The sequence below is a fragment of the Mustela nivalis genome (assembly GCF_964662115.1).
Source record: "Mustela nivalis genome assembly, chromosome: 10".
Lineage (NCBI taxonomy): Eukaryota > Metazoa > Chordata > Mammalia > Carnivora > Mustelidae > Mustela > Mustela nivalis.
The window spans coordinates 9,055,749-9,078,881 of record NC_139029.1 but is presented as its reverse complement, the minus strand read 5'-3'; the positions used below and the strand labels follow the sequence as shown (position 1 = coordinate 9,078,881).

At 48.3% G+C, this 23,133-nt stretch overlaps 1 protein-coding gene across 2 annotated transcripts in view; it reads right to left on the bottom strand.

Annotated features, from left to right (window-relative positions):
• Positions 1 to 23,133, bottom strand: part of KAZN (kazrin, periplakin interacting protein) — a 1,028,312-nt gene that overhangs the window by 766,101 nt on the left and 239,078 nt on the right. The window lies entirely within an intron of this gene.

The window sequence follows — 23,133 nt, the reverse complement described above, 5'->3', positions numbered from 1 at the left end:
TACATGTAGATGTAGGTGATGGATGCCCAGGCAGGGCCCATCCAAGCCTCTGATCCCACGTGCAATCTCTCCAGCCTCCTTCCCACTTTCTACTGAAGGCAGAGGAGGCAGCCATGAGATGAAAGGCGCCTGGGTCCCTGCATGACCGTGAGGAAGGTCATGCGCTGTTTTGAATTTCCAGGAAATCAGAAACACCTGTTTTGAACTTCCTACTGGCAGGAAATCAGCTTTGGTTGGTTCCATCTCTAAGACCTCAGGATGACCTTCTAAAACAGCCGGCGTTCTCCAATACACTCTCCTCCTCTCCATCCCTGAGGTTTTCAACAGGCTACGAGAACTTAGCTCCAATATTTCATTTTCTTGCTGCGTCTCATCCATCCCGTGAGCTCATGGGGGCAGCACCAGTTAAAAAATGTCACCGATTTGGGGCACCTGGGTGGGCTCAGTCGGTTATGTGTCCGACTCTTGATTTTGGCTAAGGTCACAATCTTGGGGGGGGTGGGGGGGCACTCAGCAGGGAGTCTGCTTGAGAGTCTCCCTCTCCCTCTGCCCCTCCCCCGCTCACATACACTCTCTAAATAAATAAGTAAAAATAAAATCTTTCAGAAAAATCCCATGAATTTGCCACTTTATGTGCCTTGGCAAAAAACGAGTCCATAGCCTGTCAATTCTGCATTTGTGGAATTACAGGTGTATAAATAAAACTCTTTTCCATTCCCGAAGTTGAGCCCTTTTGTACATGTTTGTCACTTTTCAATAATTCGCAGGCTATGTGACTAAGTATGTCACTTGCTCATTTTTCACTTACAGGACTAGAGGATAGTACATCAGAGAAAAGGGAAGCGATAAAATCAAACTTCCTTGTGGAACAAGAAAAAAAAATGTAAAAACTCTTGTCCTGTTTTTAACATGCCATACCTTAACCTCAGTTTTATTTACTATTTGAAGGTAGGCTTCAGCAGTTTAAAAGCCGTATAATTGGACCATCGTCCTTTGAAGATAAAGTTGCCTGCAGTAATCTTTTCCCTACTCCGTGACTTTTTCTTCAGAGGACAGGTATGACAAATGAATTCTGGCACGTCCCGTGCAAGGTTATAGATCAGGAGTGTTCTGCTTGTTTGCGAGGGGAAAGAAAAACAGCGAAGAAATCGTTTCCGGGATTGTTTGAAAAATAATGAGCAAACCAGAATGGAATGGCAAAGAAACCTCCAGTTTCATAAAACATGCAAATGTTTCAAAAGGAAAATTTCCCCAAAGTGGCTCAACTCCTCTCACCCATATTATTTCAACTTTTCCTTCTTCAAAAGGAACAACCTGTAAAATAAAGGGGTGAAGCATCTTCCTTTGGTCTTCCAGGAAAGTCTAATTTGCAATATACCCAAATGTATGTTCTACGCCACTGTCTGGGGAAGGCTGATGCTTCTTTGTGGTGCAAAGAGTGTAGGTTGGTAGTTAAGGAGCCACTCATTCCCCTCCGTGACAGCAAGCCGACCCCAACAGCAGCTATAACCACCTGTGCTCTGTGGCTGTGAACATTTGGGACACTAAAATAAATTGATTGCACCAAAAGATTCTTCCACTCTCCCCACCACATCATCTTAATGGGGAATTCGTATCCCTTTGAACTGCGTTTACTGCTGAAACAGAATGATGGCTTCTAAAATCACTCCGGCACCTACTGAATGGGACCCAAGTTTATTGGGTTATGGGACCACATTTTGGTTTCGGCGCAGGTCATCCTTCCAGAAGGCCCTGGAGTCTCTCAGGCAATGAGTCCTTTGACAAATGCAGACACGGGCATCTCTGCTTCCCCTCAAGATCTTTCCTTCCTCTGCTTGAAATATGTCCACTTCTTAAACTCCCAAAGATGCTCTTACGGCTCAAACGCAGACCGAAGGGGGTTACAGAGCCCAGAAGTGAGCAATTAATACAGATCAAATCCAAAGAACAAGACCAAGGAGGGAAACAAGACCAAGGAGGGAAGACAGACATCTGGGGGTAACCAGCACACACCGATGGGAAGGGACTTAGAACTTAGTGGTGGTTGTGTGCACGGGAGCTGCTCTCTGTTACGAACCGCTGGTTATTTACTGAACCCCCACTGTGCGTAGGCACAGAACACCTCCTCTTGCCCTCCATTCTCCCAGGAAGATCTGCTTGATGCATCATTTAGGATAATGCAATATATTTCTTGGGAAGTCCCGATGTTTGCAGAGAACCTGCTCTAGCAAAAGACTTTCCTACCTCTGATCACGAATCTTCCCTTCACGTGCTTATCGCAAACTTCAGCGGGGCAAATGTGCCAACACCCGGTTCAGTGACTTGCACCAACCTACGCTCTTCTTAACAACAGCTGCCTCTTTCATTACACTCTCGAGGCCGCGAGCTAAAATTGTACTGCCCCATTTTTGCAGACATGAATACCAGCCCTGGAGATTACAGGACCTTTCGGAAAGTCATCTAGCAAGTTAGTAGTTGGATTAGACCTGGAGCTTGTTCTCCATACCCTGTCTGTGCACTGGCTCCAAGAGCCGGGGGTGTCCGGGGGCCTCTCAAACAACAGATGGGAAGGACCCCAACCCCCCGAAAAAGCCTGCTCACCCGTAATGCCCCACATCAGGCCAGATCGGGTCGGCAAGTCACACCCTGAGAATGCCTCCCCTACAGACCTCAGGGGAAAACTGATGGAAACTGATGGTTATTCCAAAGCAGCTACAGCGGTAGCAGAAGGCACCCATGTCCCCTGTGGCTTGGGACCAGCTAACGAAGACCTGGGAACACAGCACGCGGGCTAAACGCAGGAGCTCCAGAGTCAAGCGTCTTGGTTCTGATCTGTGCCTGCAGCATGGACTACAGGCTGCTTCTTGGGCAGGTCGCTAATAGCCCTCTTGCCCTACCTACCCTCCAATCAGAACACCCCTTCATGTTGCTAAGGATTCGACAAATAAAAATGTGCCTAACACAGCCTGGCCTGTGGAAGCACTTTGTATTTGTAAAACAAAATAATTCAATAAAATAAGAGAGGAACAATGCCTAGGGGCAGGGAATCTTACTTGGCTTTCTTGGATCAAGGGAGCTGGTGTTAAAGGGAACCGACCCCAGGAGAGATGTGTGCGGGGCTTTGTCCTTGCGGCCCATACACAAAGGCCCCTTTCAGCAGCAGCCGGGCCAGCCCGGGTGAGGATGTTGATGGGGAGGGCGGCCTGACCTGGAAGACAACTGCCAGGCTCTGCCAGCGGCTCCAGGGAAACCGGGACCCGGTGCCAACCAGACATCTTGTCTGAGCTGCCGGGACGGTCGAGGCCCCCGGACTAGAGCACCGGGTGCCGTCAATAGCTCCCTGCAGAGTCTCAACCGTGGAAATGAACGGATAACACCCCACGTACTCCTCTGAGAGTGGCTCGGAGACAGGGAGGAGGAGGAAGGAAGGAAGAAGGAAGGAAAAAAAAAGACCAGAGCTTTACCTAAAAAAATTTTTTTTAAATTTAAATTAAGTACAAAATTACAGGCCTTCGGGAACTGAGAGTGTGTTACCAGTCAAGATGCAAAACCAGATCCCCGAAGGCTAACTTGGCTCCTTAGTCATTACCTCACCTGACTCCCACCCCTTCCCCTGAGGCAGACCGACCGGGCTGGGACCGGCCGCCTACCGGCCACCCACCGGCCACCCACCGGCCACCCACCCCTCAGACGAAAGAGGCACAGGTGTGGGGACTCACTCTGGTGGAAAGCCCGTGTTTGAGTAACAAAGACTAATGATGTTGCCAGGAGCTCTGTGGTCCTCAGTCATCAGCCAGCTGGGTGCTTTATCTTCCCAAAAAAAGTCCCATTAAGAAGAGAAGGAAGATGAAGGACGGACGGACGGAAGGAAGGACGGACGGAAGGACGGACGGAAGGGGAGAGCAACCCGAGTGAACTGGTGGGCGCTCGCTCACAGCCCAGGTGCGACAACGGATGAGGCTGTAAGTTGATGACCTGAACAGAGTTATTTCCCTTGGGAAAAAAATTTTAGCAAAAATAATATATTGAATAAAGGATAAGCTATTTGCACATGAATGATATAGGACGTAGACACATGTCTATGAAGCGTGTGATAAATTTACCGACTTATCACAGCCGTGTTTTACATACCTCGATGGTATGTTTTCTGCAATGCATATATGTAGTCTGGAATATATTACCAAGAACCTATATTATATGCAACCTATGTATTCCTGACTCATTCTGGATCTTTAGGAGACTAAGGGTAGCTCTGCAGAAAAATAAATATTAATGAGACACTTTTCTCTCTCTCTCTCTCTCTCTCTCTCTCTCAAGCTGGATTTTGCTATTACTATACAGGGGAAGAACTTGCCCCTACTGGTTGTGAAAAGAATAAAACTCGCTACAGAAAGTCAGAAAAACAAAATGAAATAAAGAAGAAAATTAAAAATCTATTATCTCACTGTTTGGGGATTGCATCTGTGATCATTTCTGTGCATTTCCTTCTGGGCTTTTTTTATTATTATTATTATTTATTTACCAATTTATCACAGTCATGTTTCCATGTCAGTGAACGTAGATCTACCTAATTGTGTTTAATGGTTCTACAGGATTCCACTCTGGGGATGTGTCAAAACTCATTTACCCAATCAAATGTTATTGGATTTGTATTTGGTTTCCAATTTTTCACTGTTATGAGCAAGAGTTAACTTTTAAAAGAATGCCAAAACAAGGCTGCCCAGGACAGACACGTGTCAAAGAGAAGTTAAACCACACAGGAATCCGGCCCACTTTTATCTGTCATACAAATAAAACGGAGCAGTCACCTGGGTGACCCAGCAGCGGCTTCCCCAAGTCTCCACTGTGAGTCGGCAGTGAAGACAAGTAGAAGGGAGGCGCCAGGCGGAAATCGGCTTGCGGGACTCATAAGGGCCCAGCAACCCAGCCCGAGACCCATGCGGGGCTCCCAGCTCTGTCCTTAATGGACCAAAGCAGGGCAGAGGGCGAGGGGCGAGGGGAGAAATGCTGGGAACACAGTCACAAGCCTTAATTTCTAAACATGTTTCTGCTGCAAGCTGTCCTGGTAACCTTTTCTGGGGGCTTCTGGTCAGGCCGTCTTTCCTGATACGCCAGTAAAATGTCTCCTGCCGCCCTCGTGGACGACATCTCTCCTTTGGTCCTCGGACACCTTCTTTCATGCGGGTGAACCAGGCAGAAGGAAGCCCTGCCCTCGTGGAGCCCACGACGGAGCACAGGAGTAATCATATGATCCGATCAAGTCAGTGAACCTGTGATTCATCCCGAGGAGTGCGAGGAAGGCGGGTGAAGGTCTCCATCAGATGGGGGTCACCAAGGCCACTGTGAGGAGTGACACTGAAGCTGAGAGCACAGGCCCAGGGCAGGCAGCTGTGCCAAGTGCCAGGCAGAGAGCTGTCCACAGGCAGGAACCGACCCTTCGAAGACCGAGGGCAGACAGGCCCACTCGCCTAAAGGCAAGGCCAGAGCGTGGATGAAGCGATGGCAGGAGGGTGACCAACTCTTCCCGGTCTGCCAGGAACTTCCCCAGGTTTAAACGTCCTTGACGACCTCTGGTCCTGGGCACAGCGAGCAGTGGTCGCCTTTCCGGCAGGGTGTTCAGCACAGACTGACGGGCGGCGGAGGGAGAGTGTGGACTTCTCCATCGACCCGGCGGGGGGAGCAACCAGGGCTTCATCCAAGCGGGGATGTGAAGTCATGCCAGCAAAGGCACCACCGATTTGCACCAGGCAATAATCCAGCATCACTGTTAATTCCTTTCTTCCCCTCCCCCCAGGGTCACGCCCCCAGCCCTGCTTCCCCACAAGCCCACCCACGTCTCCAGCCTCCCATGTAAATGGCTCTGGTGCAGAGCCCTACAGGGTGTGGTTAAAAGCCTGGGCTCTGAGGCCGATGACCCGGGTCCCATCCTGGCTCTGCCACCCGCACGCCGGGGGTCCTCCCAGAGTCGGTGCCCCCATGTCCTCTTCGGTGCAGTGGCGGTAACGAAAGAGCCACAGAGGAGACTGGATAAACCGATAGGTGTGTTTAGAGCTCGGCGCTTGGCCAGCCCCTATTCCTAGAGCACGAGCCTCTGGAAGGCGCGACGCTGACAGCTCCTCGCGCCGCGGGCCCGGCCTCCTCGCCCGCCCCAGGCTTCCAGTCTCCCCATCTCCTCCCCCCTCAGCAGCCTGACGCGGCTCAGGAAACAAACCCAATATTTGTCACCACCGTCCCGTCTTCTTAAAACCCTTGGGAGACCTCCATGACTCTTGGAATAAAATTCGAGCGTTTTCCTTGACCTCAAAGGCCTTTTGGGACCGGAGGGACACCGGCCTCTCCTCTTGCAGCTTCTCCATTTTTTCCCTTTATTCCTCGTCACTGGGATCGTGTTCTGGTTTGCACGGCGTTCTGATGCACGAGTTGTTGCTACCGTAACCGCTCTGACTCTGGCCACGGCGATTACCCACCCCTGGACGGGAGCCAGGGGTCTTCCCGGTCTGAGGACGCGGGGCCTCCTCCGGCAGAGCCCTCACCCACTGTCTCCCCCCCTCGCCCCCTGTTTCTCTCTGGCTTCTCGAGCTCCCTGCAGTCCACACCTTGTCCCTGTTCTTTTCGAATCCCCGCCGTGATGCCTTCACGCGGCTCCCTGGGACAGTCTCGCAGCCTGACCGTCCTGTTGTTCGTCCTTCTAGACTCCTCGGAAAATGAGGCATGGGTGGGGGGAGAGGGGCTTCGGGATTTTTTTTTTCCCCAAGATCTCTAGTCGGTTCTCTCTTACCCTCTCTCCTCTCTGCAACCTGTGTATGCAGGGACGTCTCCTGGCAGGACCGTCCCACGCTCCCCTGGATGGTCACCCTCCTCCCTCTCCCGGGTCATTCTCTTTAAGACAGACCATGCACTGTTGAAGAAAACAAATGACTCCATGCTCTCCTCCAGCTTTGGCACTAACCATCAGCTCCTCGGTGCAGGTTCGCAAGGAGGTCCGCTCTGCTCCCTGTCTAGACACCCCGCCTCCATTCTGCCTCAAGCTCACACCTGCTGGGCTTTGTCTCTGACCCTGCGCTGCCAGATTTCTCCCTGCCCTGGTCTCCCATCTCCTGCCCATTGCTGTGCCCAGTGGCCGATCAGAGTCATTGTTCTAGCCCATCCATCAGCAGAATTTCTCACACGGGATCACTTCCGGCCTCTTAACACACCTTCTTCGCCACGTTAGGGAGCAGTGCCTCCTCCCTCTGACTTCACAGGCTGATCTTGCTGCGTCTTCGTGCAGCCCCTTCTCACCTCTCCAGCCTCTGAAAGGCGGACAGGCCTGGGGCTCCGTCCTGGGATCTCTTCTTTCCCCATTTATAGGAACCATCTGGGTGAAATTGCCCAGTCTCCTTACTGTGTGTCTCCAACTGGGTTCTTTCTCCTGAACACCAGACCTCGACTCCCCTTGGATGCCTCCTAAGCATCTCAATCGCATGTCCAAAACCGAACTCTTGATCCTACCTCCAGTGACGCTCCCTTGCCCTCCGCCCCTCCCTCCCTAGAGTGGTCTTTATTTTTCCAGTTGCTTCAGTTCTTTGACTCCTTTCTCTTGCTCACCCCACATCCAGTAGGCCAACGCATTTTGCTGGCATCACCTACGAAAGGTTTCCAGAAGCTGACCCACTGGTTACCACCCTCAAGAGGTAATGGTCCAAGTCACATTGTCTCTTACCTGGGTTATTTCAACAGTCTCCAAATTAGTGACCTAGTTTCCAGTTCTCATCCCCCATAGTCAATTTTTCCCATAATGGTCCAATTATTCCTTTAGGAATGTTCAGTCAAGTCAAATCAAGCTCTTTGCATAAAACCTTCCACGGCTACCCTTCTTGCTGAGAGGAAAAGCCAGAGTCCTTCAAAGCCGTAAATGATCTGCTCTACCCCATCCCCTTCTGTTCTGATTTATTTTCTAAGACTCTCACGCTTGCCCGGATACCCAACTCCAAGCACTTTGGTTTCCTCCTTGCTCCCTGAAGAGTTTAGACATCCTTCTGACTGGGGCCTTGACACCTGCTGTTCCTTCTTTCTGGAACATTCTTCCTCTTGATTTTCACTTGGCTCATTCACTCCCTCACTTCCTTGAGGTCTTTTCTGGCCATCCTATACAAGTAGTATCCCCCCTCCCCATTCCTGTACTTCTTAAGCTTCTTACACCTTGCCTTATCTCTCGCAGCAACACACATCACCTGACATATACTTACCTGGTTATCTTTTTGTCTCCCCTAACTAGACTGGAAGTTCCACAAGGGCCAGGACTTAGGTTTACTTACTATTTACTCCCCAATGCACCAGCTGTGCTTAACATACATTAGCAGCTCATTAAATATTAGTGGAACCAATGAATGGGTAAATATAGGACCTCTGTTCTGATTTCTTGGAGGCAATATTCTCTGTTCTCTCTCCGAGGGTGTTAATTATACCTATTTTAAAATCCTGTTCCAGTTTCTCTATTCACTATTTTCACCTATGTAACTTGTTCAGTTTATTGAGTTTGTAATTCTATCATTTCTGTCTCATTTTGTGGCTGGTTTTCAAATGTTTGGTGCTTTTTGATTTTGCTTTTGTTTTTCCTGTCAGTCATTTTTGTAATTGACATCCCTTACAGATAATTACCTGGTTTCATTTAGATGGCCCACTCTGAACAAATCCAGCTGCCCTCCGTCCTCTGCTCTCTGGGCTGCCGGGACTGAATCATAAGAAACAACTGAGCACAGACAAGGAGCTGGAAACGAACTCCCCAGAAGCCCAGAGAGGAAAAGGTAGAGAAACGAGGGGCCCTAAATGATACCGATCACTCTGCTTTGGAAGAGTAAACCTGTCCATGTTGATGAACAAGAAAGGGGTTGATGAACAAGAAAGGGGTCTATCAATCAACTGGAAATACTCTACTAATGAAACCCATTTAGACGTGCTTATAGAAGACAAAAATGCTTTTTCTCCTATGTAAGAGATTGCTGTTTCTTAAAAAAAAAGTACTGGCCCCTTCCCGAATGACGGACCTCCTTGGCAGAAACCCATTTCCCAGCCACCTGGGCCAACAGCTGACTTGTGCTCCCCTGAATTCAAAACTGCACTCGAATGTTCCGATGAAATCCAGAGACGGGCTGGACAAGAGGAACAAGACCGCACTCCAGTTAGATGAGAGGCTGAGACCTCTCCACCCCGAATCTCTGTCGTCACCAGACTTTAATGTTAAGCGACTACTCAAAATCAGTTCCTCCTGGAAATGTTGGCTGGTGTCCTTTTCCCCTCCCTCGGCTCCTCTGGTTTAGGCTTGTCCCTTGTCCCTCTCCTCCCCGGACCCCCTTGTGTCTCTCCTGCACAGGGTCCTTCAGTGCTCTGCAGAACCAAGAAGAAAGGGCAGCCATCAAAACGCCCATCGGACGATGCAGGCACAGCCTTCCCGAAGCCTGGTGGGAGAGGACAGGTCTGGGGGGTCACAGACAACAAGGTGGAAGGGACAAGCCCAGCTGAAGGAAGCCCACCAAGGACCTGGGACCGTGAGATGGAAGCCTGACTCAGAAGAAGAGCCAAGGGCCCGCAGGGGGCACAGAGTTCTGGGAGAGGGAGTTCACCCCTTTCACAGTTGCTCTGAAGGCAGAAGATGGCGGCGGAAAGATGACAACTAGATCCGCCACCCTGAGCCAGACACTGCACCCCAGGAGGGACCTCACTCTTGGGGAGGGGGGCTCGTGACTCTGTGTCAGAGCAACAGCTATTCTTGAACATCACTAGATCTCCATGTCTCTTGCTTATCTGCCCCCACAGTCCTACCAGAGTGCCAAGGTTCAACTAAAACCAAGAAAGAAGCCCTAATGATGATCTCAAATGTCAAGTGCTCCTCTGGGCTAATGATATGCATCCGGAATACTTCCCAGATGCGAGAAGACACGCTTCCCTTTGATTTAGAGTTGGAAGGATGACAGAGCGGAGGCAGTTATGATGATGAAAAGAAAGGAAGAAGCCAGGTGACAACATCCTGTCACACAGAGAAACCAACAATAGGGAATCAACAAATGATGTGTGATGCTGACATCACAGCAAAGGTAACAGTGGTACCACCTCCGGCAACTGGGGGAAGGCCACGCCACCTGCCACGCCACGCCACCTGCCACGCCGCGCCACCTGCCACGCTGTGCCCTGGCCCTTCCAGCACCCTCCATTTATCTTGGATGAAAAAAACCTCTAGGCGTGACATTCAGCGCTGTGACTGTGGAGAGCAAGGAAGCATGGCCTCCCATCACAACCCTTTCCATCCCATGATGGAAACAAAAATATGCGGCTCCTAGACCACACTGAGCCTGGTCTAAAAGCATCCCACGCCTTCTTAGTCTGTGTTTTTTTAATCAGCAGGGATGTAATTGCTTCCTGTGGCTTCCATCACCAGTGCTACCAACCAGGTGGCTTAAAACAGGAACATTTCATAGTCTTATGGTTCTGGAGGTCAGAGGCCCAAAATCAAGGGGACACCAGGTTTGTTTCCTTCTGAAAATTCCAAAGAAGAATCCATCCCCAGCCTCTCTCCCAGCTTCGGGGACCTCTAGATGCATCTAGATGCATCCCACAGCATTCTCCTGTGATGTCACACTGCCTCCCTTGGTGCACCTGTGATTCTGTGTCCAAATTTCCTGTTACAAGGTCATCAGTCATAGTGGACTAGCATCCACTCTAATGACCTTTTTTTTTTTTTTTTTAAAAAGATTTTATTTATTTATTTGAGAGAAAGAGAGAAAGCACAAGCCAGGGGGAAAGACAGAGGGAGAAGCAGGATCCATGCAGCAGGGAGCCCAACATGGGGCTTGATCCCAGGACTCTGAGATCATGACGTGAAATGCAAGCAGACGCCTAACTGACTGAACCACCCAGGCGCCCCTCTAATGACCTCATTTTAATTGGATGTTCTTTGTAACAACTGTACGTCCAATAAGTCGCATTATGAATGTTAGGACTTCCCACATGTTCTTTTGGGAGGACACAATTCAACCTGTAACAAAGGAATTGGTCCCTTTTGGCGAGGCTAGAGAAAACATCATCTAGGGCATCCAAGATCCAACGTTGGTCTGCATAACTGTGGGGTTTTGTGAGGTATTTCTGCAAACACTAATTTAAATTTCATTTAGAAATACATTGAAAAACCCAAGAAAATATGTACTGAGACGTGAAGACATCACTTATAAAAACCAGAGAACAGTTCGTGCTTCCAGAACGAGTTGGGTTTTTTGGTGTTTTGTTTTGTTTTGTTTTGTTTTGTCCTGTCCCAGGCAAAGAACTCCTTGGGCTGCCTCTTGTGCATATATTCAGATTTCTTAGTAGGTTCCTGATTTAAAACAATTGTTGCTTTATACAGGTCTTCTCTGAACTCGAGTGCTGTGCGTGACTGTGTAAATGAGCAAGCAGCAGTGTGGGACCGCATAAATGTTTAAGTACAGACACGAAGGGTCCTGGAGCTTAACTGCAAGGGGCCAGGTGCCCCAGCGCAGGGAAAGCTCCCACTTGGCTTCGTGGTTAATCACGGGAGGGAACGCATGGCATACTGACAGGATGGTCCTGGGGAGAAAGGATGGCACTTATACAAAGTTTAGGTGTCCTATTAGTCAAGGTTCCTCAGGCTGCAAATGACAGGTATCTCAATCTAGTTGAAGTGAGAAGGGGACTCTTCATCTACCCCACAGGGTTTCTTCTTCCGCTCCTCGCTGTATGATGTCCCTGTGTAGTTTCCGGTGTGCTTATGTTGGGGGTACCCTGCCTTGGTTCACTCACACTCATTCCAACATCCTTTAATCGACTTCCCTGAACTACAGAAAAGGGAAATCTAAAACTACATTTCCCAGATTCCCCTGTGGCTAAGGTCGCCAGGTAGTCTAGCTTCCTCCTCAACGAGGTAGTCAAGGCATGGGAGGAGACTGGTTCCTTCTGGCAACTGGTGGCAGAAGCACTTGGTCCTTCAGAATAGCCCTGGGGAAGGTTCTGCATCCAGTCCTCATGGTACAGGTGCTGTGCTGGGTGAAGCAGTCGCTTGATGGTTTCCACTAGCAGTCTTGACTAGTTTCTCCTCGCTACTGTTATTCCCAGCCAGGTAGCCTCCAAACCTAGTTTCCGAGACCTCCTTGGAGACTCTGTGAACTATCAAAAATGTCTCCAAAATTTCTCTTCTCCTTCAATTAAAGTGGATTCTGCTGTGAGCTACTGAGAACTTAAGGAAACAGCAGGACTCCCACAGACGGTACATACACTGATGAGTCCAGACCCACCCTTTCAGCCACAGCTTTCTCTGAAAATGAAGACAGAGTTTTGACTATCTCCCAGACAACCCTGGACTGACTTCTTCCACCACATTCTCCCGGCCAAAACAAATCCTAAGCTAGCTCAGATTCAAGGGATGGGAAAACAAACCCCCTAGCTCTCAGTGGAAAAGCCTACAGAGGCATATTGCAGAGAGAGAAAATAAAGAACTGCAGGTATTTTTTTGCAATTAAAGTAGCATAGCTACTCCTTCGACACGTGACGATAAGTAAGTTTTCCTCCCCAGGCCTCATCTCCTCATCCATAAAACAGGGGAAACAACACATTCCTCACAAATGAGATTTGGGGGTAAGGTACAGCCCTTAGCAGAGGGTCTGGCACACAGTGAGAACTCAATGATCCTTTATGACTTTCGTTTTTCACATCTTTTAAAGTAATTAAATTTAAATTAAATTTAAATTATTTTTAATTTAATAATTATTTAAATAATGATTAGATTATTGCAGTGTTCGCCACTGTACCTTTCATATGATCAGTATAAGCTGAGGAAGCAATTGTTGAACAAATTCACCATGCACCGGGCTTGGAGGGCCAGCTCGAACAGTGGGATTTTAATGGCTCCTCATGTTTCTAGAGCTCGCACAAGTGCACACTTCTCACACATGGTCGCGGGCCCATCTGAAACCATCCTGTTCAAGTCTGACATAAAGCCCTCTTAAAATATATCCTCCAGCTGTTCAAACACAGTCTGTCCTCTGTGCTTGGACAAGGGCAGAAGAACACAATTCATCTCCCTCTAAACAAACCGACTGGCTTGGTCTTTCCCAAACAGAGTGTGCACGAAGCTGGCTAATTAGGACATTTCAGACTTGTTTCCAAAAGATTGAATGCTGTCAAGGGTTATGCTAAGATATCTGTTGCTACTTTGCTTTGTTTGTGTGGTAGATTGATTACACTAATGCACCATCTTGATACGGTCTTCCGATGGTGTCATCTCACGCGGACTCTGGATTAGGTAATTTGACTAGTTCTGGCAAATGGAATAGGAACCAATTGGATACCAACGTAGCCTGGAAAAGTGATTGCTTTTGACCATTTGTTCTTTTTTTTTAATGGATCCCTGTCTCCAATATGAGAATATTCCAGAGTTAGCCTGCTGAGCAGATAGGAGAGATATGTAGAAGACAGGTGAGTCACACCAGCCAAGGCCACCTGAGACCTGCCAGGCCCCAGTGACCACAAATAGGGGAGTGAGTCTAGCCAAGATCAGCCGTGCCTGCCCGTATTAGCAAAATTAGCCAGTCAATGCACAGACTTACAGAAGTCAATAAAAAGTTGTCTTTTTAAACCACGTAGTTCTGGGATGATTTTTTTTTTTTAATGTGGCAGTAGTTAACGGATACAAATCCGTGCCATAATTTTCATTATCAGTCTTCTCATGAGCCTGTCTCTTGGTCTCTTACTTTGTAAAGAAAGAGAGAGATTGTAGGTGCGTATCAGTAACCTAAGATAAGAATGTCTGTTCTGAAATTGAGTACCTGGGCGACTAAACTGGCCAAAACAACTGTATTTCTTTCAGGTCCACAGCAGTAAGAGAGAACTTGGAAAAGCCAAGTGACCATCTCACTACTAAACTCCTTTTAAGGGATGCTTGGATGGCTCAGTCAGTTAAGCGTCTGCCTTCAGCTCAGGGGATGATCCCAGGGTCTTAGGACTGAGCCCCGTGTTGGGCTCCTTGCTCAGTAGGGAGCCTGCTTCTCCATCTACCTGCTGCTTCTCCACCTGCACTCTCTTTCTCTTTGTCAAACAAATAAATAAAATCTTAAAAATAAGTAAATAAACTGCTTTTAAGTGTAATTTACAGAAGTGTAATTTACTTTAAGAGACAAAGGACATGGAATATGAGCTTGAGCTGGCATCACGGGGACCTGCTGGCTCTACTCCTAGATCAAACATAGGATGGAAATGATGGCACTCAGCAACTCCATGCCTCAATTTACCCGGCTGCTCTACAGGGAATGTTTAAGTTTCATGTGGCTAGGAGGTCCCAGCAGCTCTGCAGAGGAATTACTATTCAAAGCATAAGTGATTCTAGGACTATAATTATATGGTATCCATTCTGCTCTCTATTATCTAAGGGGTGGGAGCCACAGCATTCAAAAGTACCAAGTTACGGATACTGAAAGACAAGTCTCGTATTGAATTCCATTAGGGCAGGAAAAGAAAAATATTGGCAATGAAACGACGTTTCTAATTATGTCTCATTCGGACGAATACTGGTTTACATTTCCCGAGTGCATGCTACCACGGAAGGAATGCTTTGCCCATAGATAATCCATACAGTTATTAACCTCTAGGTGCGTAATTGAGAGCTGACTGCTGACCAGGTTCTCCAAGGCAGCATCTCCAGCTAAAAATGAGCGGCCTCCGCCTCTCCATTCCCATGCCTGCGCCTTCTCAGATTCCCCTTTTTGCCCACCTGGCCGACTGGGAGAGTGAGATGGTGACTCACTCTTGTGTAGTAGCTCAAAGAGCTCCGATGCTAGCCTTCCCTTGTAGCGCTCTACATCCCCGGCACCTAGCAAAAAAAAAAAAACAAAAAAACCCACAGAGATCCTGGTTCCTCCGTGGACACCCACAGGCAAAAGAGAAAAGATTCTCTGTTCCTGAGGGACCAGTTAGAATTTTCATAGCCCCTAAATTAAATGTAAATTTCTAGAATAAATAATTTGCTTAGATCTTTCGCCACATCCCAGGGGATCTATTTCCAGTTACTTCATGGAGTAGTATTAAATACGTACAACTAAATTAAAGTACAAATAATATGCAATAATGCACAAGAAGAGGTCACATTCTTCTTTCTCCCTTCCCCTCTCTCCCTGAAGATCTCAGCTTAAATGTTGTGTTCAAAGAGAGAACATTTGAACCCTTTTCTAAATTGGGTCCCAATGCATCTTTAAGACTAGTACTGAAACTCATAATTGTTTGTTTACTTGAGTACTTCCAGCTACCTGCCCACTATCATACAAAATCCTTGAGGGCAAAGACAACTGCTTTTGTTCTCACTGTGGTTTCCCACAGCCTAGCACAGTGCTTGCCACATTATAGAAGCTCGAAAAATAATGAGAACATGGTAACTAAAATATATCTTGAGAACAAATTCATTGTGGGGCTTCAAACGCAGTGATTCTGAGGCTAGAGGAGTTTCATGATCAACGAAAAAGGTAGCGTTGGTTCTAAAAGCAGGTTTCTCGTTCTCGACTCTAGTGGCACCGGGGCTGGATAATTCTTTGTCACAGGCAAGGGGGTCATCCTGTGCACGATAAGAAGTCTGGCAACATGCCTGATTTTTAGCCACCGGATTCCAGTAGCAATGCCACCCCTGTGCACCAAGCCACACCAGTGGTGACAGTCAGAGATATCTCCACATACGGCCAGATGCTTCTGGGTGGGGCTCTCCTCCCCTCCCAGCTGAACCACGCACCCGAAGGGGGATGCTGAGGTCTGGGTATTAGTTTTGGACTCCAGAACACCATGAGGGAACTAGAATATCAAGACGGGGACCTGGAATGCCTTTTATATCCTATTTAAAGACTAAAAACCCTGTTCTGGGACGCCTGGGTGGCTCGGTGGGTTAAAGCCTCTGCCTTCAGCTCCGGACATGATCTCAGGGTCATGAGATCGAGCCCTGCATCAGGCTCTCTGCTCAGCAGGAAGCCTGCTTCCCCCTCTCTCTGCCTGCCTCTCTGCCTGCTTGTGATCTCTGTCTGTCAAATAAATAAATAAAATCTTTAAAAAAACAAAACAAAACAAAAAACCCCTGTTTTGAGAACCCTGCACCTTCTGAGAGTCTGAAAGGTTAGAGCTTGGCTTTAGGAACGCGTTGTGTATTTATTAAAGTTAAAAACATTTTGAGTTAGAAGTGCCATTGTATGCCTGAAGACAGGTTTTGATCTGCTTCTTTCCCCCAATTACACCCTCCCTTTCCCTCTATTTAATAATTCCTTCAGGAAGCAAATACTCTGAGGGTCACCACCTATAAGTGGGAAATCATTTACTCTTGCTTTGTGATGAGCTGGATGGAACGATATTAAAAGAAGTCTATTTTAGTAAAGCGTGATACCCAGTTTTCAAACTAGAGATAATAATACTCAGCCTCCTGTCCTCCTCGTGGCTGAGAGGAAAAGACGAGAAAATCCTGGTGGAAGTGCTTTGTAAACAGTTACGTGATCTGCAAATATCAGCCATTTCCTTCTCTGGGCTCCCACAGTCCCCTGCACTTCCCCAGTACTGATCACAGGGCACTACATTGTCCCATCACCTGCCCCACCATATCCTGAGTCCCGCTGGAGCAGAGCCAATCTTCTGTCCCTAGGGCTCAGGGCGCTGCCACACCCCGCGCTGGGACACAGCACCCAGTGTGTGCAGGGGGAGTGCACGGTGGGTTTATTATTGCCCCCACCCGCCCAGCATCCTCTCCCGCTCCTGGTGGTGACAGTGGTCTAGGTGGGACCATCCCTCAACATGCACACCCTCCCACCATGGTCAGTGGGGAAAAGGGCCCATTGACCTAAGACATGCCGGTCAGACTCTTCCAAGAACTGGAATCTTGACCAAAGAGACACAGAGAGAGAGAATAACTGGAACCAATTTATCCCAACCACAGTATCTTTTTTTTTTTTTTTTAAATATTTTATTTACTTATTTGTCAGAGAGAGATTTAGAGCACAAGCAGGGACAGTGGGAGGCAGAGCAGGCAGAGGGAGGAGCAGAGGCCCTGATGCAGGACTCAATTCCAGAACCGGGATTATGACCGGAGCCAAAGGCAGCTGCTTAACCAACTGAGCCACCCAGGTGTCCCAACCACAATAACTTTTATTTTTTTAAGATTAATGGATTGATTGATTGATTGATTTCACAGGCAAAGACACAGCAAGAGAGGGAACAGAAGCAGGGGGCATGGGAGAGGGAGAAGCAGGCTTCCCACCAAGCAGGGAGCCCATGAGGGGCTCGATCCAAAGACCCCCCAGGATCATGACCAGAGCGGAAGTCAGACCTTAACGACTAAGTCACAAAGGGGCCCCCCAACCACAGTATCCTAAAGCAGCTTCTCTTTAATTCCCCGAGACCTAACTCCCCTTGCTGTCTTCTTGCCTGCCTTTCCCGAGAAGCAGGTTCTCCAACTTTTCCTAAGGTCAACCTCGTTTGCTTCCATGCCATGTTAGGCCCTTGCTGTGTTTTTTTCTTTTTAACTAACACCTTCTCTGGTGAAGAGAGAAGCTTTTTCTTTTCTTTTTAAATTTTTTATTTAAATTCAATTTAGGTACCATATCGTGTAATATTATTTTCAGGGGTAGAATTCAGTGATGCGTCAGTCGCGTCTAACACCCAGCGCTCATTACGTCACATGTCCTCACTACCCATCCCCGGGGCACCCCATCTCCGCCAGCAACCCCGTTTCCTATGGTTAAGAGTCTCTTCCGGTTTGCCTCCCTCTCTGTTTTCATCTTATTTTATTTTTCCTTCTCTTCTTATGCTAATCAGAGCTGGTCTTTGTTGCTGAGGACCAAAAAAAACCAAAAAACAAACAAAACAAAAACCCTACTAGAGTCTTCCTCTAACCATCTTTCCGTGATTTTGCTACTATTTGATTCCCGCACTATACCGCGGATCATCAGCTATCAGAGCAGCCTGCATTCTCGTTTACTATCATTTAAAATGTAGATGACTGAAACAAATACATAGTATCTAAAAATGGGGCATAAAGTTTCTGCGGTGTGAAAATCCCCAAATTTCCCTCTAGCACCGTATGCACACATTGGTGGACGTTCTACCTGTTTGATAGAGTCTATTCTGTTCGACTATGACCCATCCTAAGAGATGCTCCTCTCCAGAGTACAGCAAAGGACAGGAATCCAGTTTTTCCTGAATCTCGGTTCCAACTCTACCCAGATCTTTGCCTGTAAATACCAAAAGTGTGGATTTCAGTGTTGCAGAACCTTCCCTGAAATTCTGCCTTATGGGTTTTACAGATGGCAGAGGTCTCAGAGGAGGCGACCTTTTGCTACTGACATAAGAAAGACCTAGACTCAAGCTTATCAGAGGAGCAGCGCTGCAATTTTACGTGTCACCCTCCATCTGAGCAGGGAAGGGGCCCCTAGGGGCCCCGTGACTGACGGGATTGCATTGATGGCTGGTGGCGTATAGAAGTTAAATTTTATTTAGGGATCAAAATCACCATAGCAGAATGGGAAGTGGGTTCGCACGAGTTATACAAGAAGCCATAGGCTTTGGCCCTCCCGATGCCACGGTTTGCGCGTGAGGACGGAGCGTAAGCGCTGCCCTTCCGGCTGCACAGGACGGATGAGTCATGAAGCACCTGGATGACTGGAGGGGATACGCGGAGACTCCGTTGAATAATCCCCTTACCCTGTAGCTTCCTACTTAGGTGAACTAACCTCTTTAGTGTCCATTTAAGTATTTCTTTCTCCTAGGCCCCGTAAGAGGCGGAAATCTGACAGCATGAATAGACTTAAACATATCCCCGGGGTGATTTTCTTCGGTTAAAAACTTTGCCTCTTGGCCCCGGTTCTAATGACAGTGTTTTCCTCCCCCACGTGCCACTATGTCGGGACACTTGGGCTCTTGTTCCCACACGGGGTCACGTTTCAGAAGATAGTATGAAAAAAACCTGTGCTCAGGCGTGGCTTAGAGCCACAGCCAGCATCTGTGACCGCGAGAACCAAGCAACCACTCTGGGGCTGAAGTCTGCGTGACTGAAGGGCAAGACAGCCCCTAGGGCTGTCAACAGGCCGCACTCCTGGCAGGACCTTGAAGCCAGCTGCAGCTAGAAAGCCCCAGATACCTGCCCTAGTAGGGACACCAGGTCTGGGGTCTGAGCTCGGTGCTGGCTTCATAAGCTTATGGAGGGGTTAGTGCTACCGGTGTATGGCTGCCACGAATGTCACGAATCAATTACCTGATTCCCCAGGTCCCCTTCCCAAAACAAGCTGACAAGCCATCCCTCCCTGCCTGTTTGTGGGAAGCCTGAGCTGTTTTCCTCGGTGGGGTCTCTGCTCCGACCACACTTCCCCATTCGAGGCCAGGCTAGAGAGTGGCCCTGTCTGGGCAGCTCAAACAGCCAATCTACTCATACTAAGTTAGCCTGATGTTGCCAGAAGTTAATCAGAAAGTATCATCCACCAGCAGAGAGGAGTTTTCTAGACAATTCTAGGAAAAAAAAAAAAAAATCACACTACCCAGGGGGCCGTCACAGGGGATCTCGGATCCTGGCGGGAACCCCTTCCACCTCTCGGACCCCAGGCTGGCCTCCAGTCACCCCACGGCCTCTGCTGCTCTGCCTCGCGCTTGGCAAGGGGAATATGCAGTTTGGGCAAATGACGCTTTCCAGTTCCCTGAACACAAGTAAGAGAAAGAAAGGCAGAAGAGGAAAGGAAAGGAGAGGGCAAGGGAGGGCAGGGGGGTGGGGGGAGGGGACTGAGAGTGTAGTGAGGAAGGAGGGGTGAAGGGGAGGGAGGAGCTAAAAGAAAGCCAAAGGGAAGAGCCGAGAAAGGGCCGGCCAGAGAACCAAGCAGATTTCATTTCTTTTCTGCCTAACATTTGATTTCTGCCAGGCCTTGGGCACGCACTGGCTTAGAGAGGACAGCTGCACTGTTTTGTTTTGTTTGTTTGTTTTTGTTTGTTTTTTAAGATTTTATTTATTTATTTGACAGACAGAGAGCACAAGTAGGCAGAGAGGCAGGCGGCAGGGGGCGGGGGGTGGTGGGTGAACAGGGACGGAGCAGGCTCCCTGCCGAGCAGAGAGCATGATGCGGGACTCGATCCCACGACCCTGCGATCATGACTTGAGCCAAAGGCAGAGGCTTAACCCACTGAGCCATCCAGGCACCCCTACACTGTTTATTTTTGTAGCCAGTCTTGCTTTCTTCCTTCCTAGAGTGGGACCTTGGGGGGGTGCACTCGGGCTCGGCCTCGCTTAAAACAAGCTCCGCCGCCAGGCCCGGGCAGGGGGACGCGGGCCCTTCCTTGCTGCTGTGGCTGGGGAAGGAGAGCCCACGGGGCAGGCAAAGTCTCTGCCTTTTAGCACCCAGCCTTCCGGGAGAGGACCTTGCTGCCAACCAAGCGATCTTACTGTTTTTCCAAGTATTTGTTCGCCCCTTAATAAATAATATGAGGTCTTTGGGGGAAGGAGGAGAGAACTGCCAATAGGAGATTTAATTTGCTGTAATCAACCCCTCTTAGCATGCAAAGTCACACAGGACGAGTAAAAGAATCAATCTCTACCAGAAGGAACCGCCTCTTCGGCGTTATGAATCTAATCACTCAGGAGTCTGAGTCGGCATTCTGGGTTTGGCGGGAGCTCTCCAGAACAAAAGCCACAAGATCAGGTTTCCAGTGTGGTCTGAATGGTAACACGTCATGAACTGCGGGGGCGGGGGGGGGGGCTGTGACTACAAGGGGAATGGAATGCAAACAGAGGAGCCCGGACTCTTTGAGACACCCACCAAATGCTCAGAGAGAGAGCCCCTTAGGGAATGCACAACAACGGTGGGCCTCCGGGGCTGCCCGTACAACGGTGGGCCTCCGGATTGCCCGTGCGAGCCGTTCCATTCTCCAGAATGGGCTGCCACACCTGCCAGTCATGCCCAGCACCCTATTAAACTTGGGAGATGTGTTTGCTCTGTGCATACTGTTTTATAATCCTCAGAGGTAGAATTTCATAGACCAGCAATGCTTTTGCCTTTGACATTCTCCTAAGCAGGATTTATTGCTTCCAAGACAGATGTGACTTGAATCGATTATGCCTTTTAAGCAGCCACTCTCCAGAGCGGCCTCTGGGTTCTCAGGAACCCTTTGTGCCTGACTTCATTCAACTTGCGGACTGATGTCAGAGCATTTCATCATCATCTAATGCTATTAAGAGTCCTCTGGGTGTGGAAGTGAGCCGGCTATTAGACCAACCAAGTTAAGGGATGTGGTCACCGTTCTGGAGAAGCTTTCATCCTCCAAATACACAGATCTATCACGCATCTATTAATATCACAAAATGCAGCTGAAGGAAGGAGGCGCCCAGAAGTTATACCCACATTCTGTTGACCTCCCATTTATTGATGAACTTAGAATATGAAATCAGGACATCCCTTCCGTCTTTGCAATGGAGGTAAGAAGCAATGTCAAACCATGAATGGAAAATCACCGAATCTCCAGAAATGCTCTATAAGGAGTCGCCTTGGAGATCACGTATCTCTAGCGGTCTCCTTCAAAACTGAAAACCGCATATCACCCCTGACTGTACCCCAAATCTTGGGGTTCCTTAGCATTTTATGAGTTTCACAACACTGATCTTAGGGAGACGTGCGGAGCCCAGGGCCATTAGGTGACATAATTCTAATTGACTTCAGCCACAGACCTAGACATAACCACAAATAACATTTCAAAAAGTAGGCGGTTTGGGGAGAAAAGAAACAAGGGTGGTATTTTTAGACCAAACTAATCGCCATTTACCTCATGCTAGATTAGTCGGAAAGACAAGATGGAAGAGTCTTGGAACAAAAGTAGCCAAAAGAAATGAGGAGTTAACCCACCCTCCTTTGGGAGGCGTGATTTTGGGGAATAACCTATCCTGCTCCATCTGATCCAGCTACGGCTACGTGAGAACCTTCCAGCAGGCATTGACTAGGGATCAGGAGAGAATGAGGTAATGCCATCCTATACAGTAACCACATTATATGGGACATTCCAGTCTCCTTAGATTAAAAAAGGGGAAAGTTGTGGTCAACACCACGGACGATAAAAACTGACAAATAAATGCAACATTTGGCGGGGGGGGGATGTTTTCTTCAGTAGTCGTGAACATTTCTGAAATCCCGTTCTAGATGCTAGAGAAAGACAGAGAAAAGATGAATGGTTTCTATTTACTTAGATTTTGCAAACTGGAGTTCGCATGAGATCTTCGAGGATCTTCGAGGGATCGTTAGGCGAGCTGCCTTGGTTGGGGTGTGAGCTAGAGGCATGGGTTCAGGCACTGAAGGAGGCTAATCCCTTCAAGAATAATTTTCCCTCTTTTATTTGGTAAATTGTTCTAAATTCTACCCCCCACCCCACCCCACCCCGTTTTTTGTTTGGTTGGTTGGTTTTTTCTTCCCTCTGAGTCTTAATATTGGCTGTTAGAGCTTCAGAATCTTTTCTTATTCCACCAGACAGGCTCAGGAAGAAAGGAGAAGTGCAATGGGCTGCTCACAATAAAGGGGAGAAGAGAGAACAGTGACTAAAAATGAAAGGCTTTGCATAATTTGGGTCATCTGAACATCGGGGCTCAACAATCCCATGCGGCAGCTTCAAGCATTGACCGGTGAGAAATGCTCCGGAGTCTCGCCAGTGAAAAGTCTTCCTGGTATCAGAGACGGGCTTCAGGATTGATTTAGGAAACTAAAACATAAAACACCACCATGGCAGAAACAGAAGCCAAGAAACCAGCGTTCAAAACCCGATAGAGGGCCGGACACAGGAAGCCGGCACGCGTTCTGACCTCATTGCTGCCCGTCAGAAAACCAACTCAGGAAGAAATCTTTGGGGCAAGCTGATCCAACATCACCAAAACCAAAGAACATTTTCGGGAACACTTCTAGATACTGAGGAGGTAGGAGTGACAATAAAATCTAGCTCAGTTTGGCTTTGGTAACATAGAAAACCATCAATTCTCCTATAACACCTGGTGTTTGCCTACCAACATATCTGGAGAGACCCACCAACAAAGCCAGAAGGAGTACATAGATTACCTTTAAACATTTCAATAAAATAGTGCACGAGGAGAAACCTTGAGGAAGAATCTCAACAAAAGCG